The sequence below is a fragment of the Denticeps clupeoides genome, chromosome 16, assembly GCF_900700375.1.
Source record: "Denticeps clupeoides chromosome 16, fDenClu1.1, whole genome shotgun sequence".
In the NCBI taxonomy this organism is placed as follows: Eukaryota; Metazoa; Chordata; class Actinopteri; order Clupeiformes; family Denticipitidae; genus Denticeps; species Denticeps clupeoides.
The window spans coordinates 15,914,891-15,921,829 of NC_041722.1; the positions used below are offsets into that span (position 1 = coordinate 15,914,891).

General features: G+C 47.1%; 1 long non-coding RNA gene across 1 annotated transcript; it reads left to right on the forward strand.

Moving 5' to 3' along the window:
- The first annotated feature begins 2,260 nt into the window (after nt 1–2,260).
- LOC114766408 (uncharacterized) lies at nt 2,261–6,466 on the forward strand. The gene is made up of 3 exons (XR_003742782.1): nt 2,261–2,353; nt 2,853–2,896; nt 6,454–6,466. It is a non-coding gene; the product is annotated as an uncharacterized LOC114766408 (long non-coding RNA).
- Nucleotides 6,467–6,939: the final 473 nt, after the last annotated feature.

The following is a 6,939-nucleotide window of genomic DNA, read 5'->3' on the forward strand; positions in this document are numbered from 1 at the left end:
CTCTACATTTATTCATGATGCGTTGTGTGATATTCAAATGACTCGCATTCTTTCTCTGTAATTAATTTAGAAAATTACAGATGTCTGTTTCACACTGGGGAAGGGAAAAAAAAAGGAATTTAGGTTCCACGTTCAAAGTCGCACATGATTTATCCCGTGGAGTGAATATTTTTACACATCACCCACACAGTGACTGTTTTAATGTGACTCAACTCAATGCTCCCAAACTTTTTTTTGTCGTTCAGTTCTCGTGCCCTGGAATGGTGCAAAGATGCCGAAGCAACGCATTAAAAGTTCATTCGACAGAGCGAGTGGCCCGTGTGTGCACTGTGCTTAATGTTTTGTGAACTGGAGATAATGTCTTGGACCATTCAGCTTCAAACAGCCCAGTGGCTGCTGGAGATCGTAATTTCATTTCAGACATTAAATATGCTGCACACATGTCTCTTCCACAAAGCAATTATCTGTAATTAAACTGGCTACAAAGTCCTGAAATCAACACAAAATGCCATAATGAATTGTTTTTTTCCAACCGCTGACATTTAAATGGTTCCTCCCTCTGTTTCCAGCTGCATAATAAGTTGCAGTTTGTCATTTTCTTTCTTTACAAGTCACTCCAAAACCCAAAACCCGCAATTTCTTTGTTACAGGAATTGTGTGAAGTCTTTTCATTTTTTTTTACCTTTTACCTTTATGAAGAAAAATGTGGTATCTTTTCTTCCTGTGTGGTGTTTAATAGTTTCCCAAGTCACATTTCAACTGCATTATCATTTACACCAAAAGGCTAAGGATGCAATTCACGTTAATTGTCTTTTATTACAACTGCCACTTTATTTGACCCACCCCATTGCATGCTGGGCACCTCCTACCTCACAGTGCACAGTGAAAGAATTCAAACCAGGAGAGCTGGGAGGGAGCCCACCAAACTACCCAAACCACTCTACTCCCCCCAGCTCCAGAATAAATATAAAAGGTGCCCGAGCAGCTCGTGCAGAATGCTGTTCAGAAGTATAACAAACGTCTCTCCCTCTGCAGGTGTTGCTGACACTGATCTTTTTCATTTTTTATATCTTGTACCCCCGGCCCCTCCCTGGTGGAACGGTGCACCACCAGGCACCAGACGGAATTTTTTTGTGAAGTGTTGTTTGCCGGTTCCTCGCGTAATCACAACAAATCATAAAGCGCCTGCCATAGTGCGTCTGACAGAAGAGTGCTCCCTAATTAAACATGTGGAACACATGTTAATTTAATGTAACAAAAATGTTGATTTTTTTTTTTTTTTACGCGGCTGGCTCTGAAATATTAATAGAGCCGACGTGCATTTCAGGCCGCATCAAAGCGCGGCGTGGTATGCTAATGCGATGTGTGCTGCCTTTCCCCTAACAAGCCGGACTGGCACGGCCTTTTAGGGCAGGCCTGCGAGGCTTTAACCTGTTCAAACGTGGTCCTAGACCCCATAACGAGATCCTAATGGCCCAAGAGAAGGTCTGTTTATATCATAATAATGCAGCCGGCATCGAGACTCCAGAGAGGGCCTGTGAAGCCACGAAACATCAGTTGCCATTCTCACAAGCGGCTTAATGTAAAATTACAAAGCAAATGCATGCATGAGGGTGTGTTTTTCATCGTTTATTACTCATAAAAAAAAAAACATTTTACTTCGGTATAATTTATGGCTTCATCATCGCATATAAACATAATCTATTTTTTTAATGCAAGAATCGGGGTGGCATCATTTTTTAGTGATAACTTGCTTCATTATTTCAAGAGTAACATTTCGGCTTTAAACAGAATTACTCTTGCAAATTATAACCATGATTTTAAGGAGTCACTTTAGAAACATTTATTGTAAGTGTAAAATAATCAGGGATGTGTATTTTGTTGTATATGGTTAATTTATGTCCGTGTGTATATTTAAATAAAAAAAAAAAATATTTTAGATGAGATGCATGCTCGGAATGGACCTCAGACGTGTGGATCCGTCACGAGCGCGACGCACGACGCAGGTACAACCAGCCGCGGCGAGCTGCAGTTCCACATGCCGCCGTGTGGGGGCGTCTGAGCCCCGCACAAGCGATCCTCGGCGCGGCCATTCGTCGCGCCACCGTCACACGCAGCGCTTCGTCTTATCAAGATGCTAAAACATGTTAATAAACAGAGGGCGACGTACTGGGCAAAGGGAAGGAAATTGACGTTATAAAAAAATGGCACGACGACCTGCACACATTGTGAAGTAAAATTAAACGCAAAAAGTATACGAATTAAAAATAATTTGGTGTGTCGGCGTCACGTTGGCGAAGGAAACGGGAAGAATCGTGAAATTCTCTGCGCCGCGGGCTTGTTGAGTGCCAGGGTGAGAAGGGGGCTTTTTCAATCTCGTCTTTACTTGGTTTTATTTAAAAACCGGTCGTTTTTCTAGCTGAGGGACGGCACGGCTGAAAGGCAACTTGAGCCCAAAGCGGAGGTCAGGGTCAACGTGCTCTTCACCGCCGTCCCCGTCCCGCCGTTTTCCACCGAGAGGCCTTCAGAAATCACTTTGATTGAACGGAAAAGATAAAAGCAAAAAGTTCCACGCGTATACGTGTGGGGATTCTAAGGTGCACGAAAACGTGTTGCTTCGTTGCCTTGAATCCAGTGAATCAGACTGAAGATGATGATGATGATGATGATGACGACGACGATGATTTTCTCAGGAACAAAGGGGAATGAGAAAATGGCAAAATGAAAGAGAGTCAAGAGGCAGCGGCGCAGATGTGATGGGCTGTTGTGGAAGGAAGAGTCCCGGTGTCTCTCTCTTTCTCTCTCTCTCTCTCTCTCTAACTCCCTCTCTCTCTCTCTCTCCCACTCTTCAGCCCTGTGTGACTTCAGCATTTCCTTCTGCGTCTCCCCTCTCATTGTAAGTACTTCGTGCTCTTATCAATAATACTCATTATTACGTGGAATTGATTTTTTCTTTTTGGGCGTATTATATTAATGTATGTATATATATATTTGTAATAAACGGCGGACCGATCACGTTCCTCTTCGTGGGATGCGGGACTGTCAGGTTTCAAGGTGCGACTTGGAATAAAATAAAGAGCTGCGAGCTCGTTGGGAAATTCGCCGGACGGGCTTTTTGATGTATGTATATATATATATATATAAAATTTTAAATCGCAATAGAAATCGCGGCTCCGTCTCCGCAGTTTTTTTTTGTTGTCGTTTTGTTTTTATTAAACTTTTCTTTTCGCGTAACTTGTGATCGATTTTTACCCTGGAGCTGCATCACAGAACGCCGATTTTATTCATTTTTTTTTTAGTCCATGACGAGCGCAGGTGAATAGAGTAATAATAATAAAAAAAGAGAAAGAATCTGTGCTGGAATGCGACCGTCACCTTCTGTCGCGTTTTTGATCGCCCCGGTTTCGTCCTTTTGTCATATTAAAAAAAAATTCTTGGCATTTTCTTTAAATAGTTTCGGACCAGATTCGAGCTGATTCGCTTCGGCGGAGTTTATTCCGATATTCGCGTCGCGGTTTGCAGTTTCGGGACTTTTATTTCGTCGCCCGGCTGACGGGCTTTTCGTGTTTATTCGGTAACTTTGTTGTATTTTACTTTATTTCATATATGTATATATACGTGTGTGTGTGTGTGTGTTTGTGTGTAATATGTAGAAGAACCGTGAGAGTAGGGAATCGATCAGTCGAGTCCGGTTCGGCTCGGTCCGACTCCCGAAGCACCGTTCATTCTGGAAGAATCCAGAGCGCGTCCCCCCTTCTTCTCCTCATCCTTCCCCGCGTCGCAACTTTTTTTTTTCCGTGGCTGGAACGGTCCTTCTCTCCCCGAATCCCGGACATTTTCCCGGCATGCACCGGCGCAGTCTCGACCTTTACATGTTTTACGCCACTCGGATAAAGGACGTCTTAAAAAAAAAAAAAAAGAAAAAAAAAAAAAGAAAAGAAAAGCTGCCCCTCCTCCGTGTCCTCTCCCTCCCTCCCCTCCCCCCCTCCCTCTCTCCTTTTCCTCTCCTTCTCTCTCGCATCTCCGGCGTGGGAGGGGGGAGCCACTCACTTTCTGATGTTGCACGACGGGAAGCGCGACATGGCCGCAGTACCGCGCTGATCGCCGAGACCGACAGACAGCGGGAGCCGCGACGTCACACCGCGGGACGGACAGAGAGAGAGAGAGAGAGAGAGAGAGAGAGAGAGAGAGAGAGAGAAAGAGACGACAGGCGAACTTCACACCGACCACGGAGATTCTCTCTCTCCGGTCAGGGGGACAGCGACCCCGCCCCGTCCGGCCCGTCATTACCCCGCTCATTAGTATTATTATTAGTATTATTACCGCGCCTCGCGGCGGACAGCAGCGCCCCCGTCTCCACTTCGCTCCAGGTAAAACTCGCTCCTTTCTTTCTCCCTCTCTCCCACCCCGGGAACCTGTTGTGTTCGCGTCTTGTCGGGTTTTTTCTTTCCGCGTCTCTCTCTCTCTCTCTCTCTCCGTTTTTTAAACGCCGCGATCGGTGCGCGTCGCCGCACGTGCGCGTCGTCGCGGGTTTTTATTCCTTTACCGCGCGCGCGTGTGTGTGTGTGGTTGTGTGGTTGTCACCGTGATTATCGGACGTCGCGTGTGGTGACAGTCGTGGGGTTTTCTTTTTTTTTAAATTTTATTTTCGCCCCGACCTGGCAACCGTCGCAAAGTTTTACTTTTATTTTCTGTCCGTCCTTTGGCGGCGCCCCGAAAGCGCCGGGGGTGACGCCGCCGCGGGGCCGAGGCCGACACCGCTGGCCGGGACAGGGCTCCCCTTCACGGGCACCGTCCGGACCCGCGACCCGGGGTGGGGGGGGAGGACGCAGTTTCACTTCTGTCCACACAGGGGTACTCTTCAGCGGCCGGGACGCGGAGGGGGGCTCCCCACTTTCAGATCGCGCACCCCGTCACCGGCGGAGAGGCCCGGGAACAAAGTTCACCAAAATATATATACATACATATTTTATTATTTTAAAAAAATCCGCGCAATATGGCAACATAAGCCGCGAAATCGTAGTTTTATTTCCCGTGCGTGGGACCTGCCCGACTCGACATCTCGCTGGAGGTCAGGGGAATTGACCTCGGAAGAATGCGCGCACACACACACACACCACACACACACACACACACACACACAGATACAATTAACCCGACGACACGACGCGCAGCCCGTGGATCCGTCATCGCGGCTACAGACGTTTTATTTATAAGGCTGCGTTTTTTTTATTTCTTATTCTACACGTGCATTTTATTAATGTATAATAATACCGTGGGAAGGGTCCGCCGTTATACCGTGGGAAGGGTCCGCAGTAAAAGGTGTCGGCCTGTGCGCGCCAGATAGCCCGTCGGGTCGCGGGTGTTTCCTCGATATTTGGCGCCACTCGCGCGCGCAGATAACGCGTCCGTGCCCCTGCTGCGTGGGCGCTGATAACAAATGTATATATATATATATATATATATAATATGAAATATATAGATATAATATTAAAAACTTTGAATGCACTCCCCGCGGCGCATTACAAACTCATTTTTTAATTATCATCATCGTTATTATTATTATTTTACATATCATAACGTGCACAGCAAATATTGAAGAGCCCCGTGTCGCTGGAAGGCACCACTTTCTCTCCGAAACTCTTTAACAAAAGCTTTGTTGTTCCGTCGGAGAAGAAGGGGGGGGGGGGGTCGCAATCGGACACCTTAATTAAACCGAGCTTAACTTTTTATTTTTTTATTTTTTCTAATGCCCCCCCCCCCCCCCTCCCCCTCCGCTGGAAATAAATATCGCGCCGGCGTGTAAGAATAAACCGGTGTCTAATAATACACTCTTGTCTGAATTGATGAAGGGGTGGGGGGGTGGGGGGGGGGGGTTACGGGGGTACGCTGTCTGAAAAAAACAGCCCCCACCCCACCCCGTTGGTCTCTGTTGGGGACAGAAGCTGATCCCCGCCCTGGCATTCGTGTTTAGCGCAGTTGCTGTTAGCTGCGAGTGGAAGTGCCCTCATAAGGTAAGGCGGGCACCGGAGCCCGGGCGGCGCATGTATAATTAGACCTGCCCGTTCAGCACGTCCGTCCGCGGCGCGTTTAAACCTTATTATTTCATATTACCTCACATGTGGAAATACGCACCTTTTTTAAAAAAAAAAAATTCTACCCGCGCCTCCGGTTTTTTTTTTATTTATACCAAGCAATCAAAACTCATTTTAATTCACAGCCTATATATTCAGTTTATATATATTTATATTTCTGGATGTCGCGTATGGAAAAATTGCATTTCAGCCCGCACCAGAACAACATCTATTTTTTTCATTGTTCAGATTTAGTTCAAGGCCAGCGTTAAATTCCCGTTATAATAATAATAAAAAAAAACGCCGCCGCCGCTTTTTAAAAAAAAAAAAATTTGCAGGAATTACGAGTGTGTGTGTGTGTGTGTGTGTGTGTGTGCAGGTGGATTTGATCGGGAGTGAAAGCGCGCCGATCCGGAGGAGTGGATCGTGGTGCCGGTAAGTTCCGACCGCTTCTCTTTTCTACTCTCTTCTTTTCTTTTTATTTTCTGACCCCCGCGTAAATGACCCCCCCCCCCCCCGCGAGAAAAAAAACGCCAAAACTTTAATCACGTGAGTCTTAGTTTTAAAATAACCACAGGTCACCCCCCCCCACCACCACCTCTGTTACCCACCCATCACCTGCAATATCACAGCTGTGACTGTAATTCTGCCGCCTGTCATTATCTGGATGCTCTGGCAGGGGGTGGTGGTCCAGATTTCTCGCAGGGATTTTTTTAATTTTTTTTTTGGTGCCAGGCGTGCCTGCCGGGGGCCCGCCACTCCTGTGCCGCGAGCTGTGTGCGTGGCGTCCTGCCGCGGGACGACGGGTCCCGGAGCAGCACGTGTAGGGTGCGTCCCGGCCCGGGGTTCGGGATGGGGACCTTTC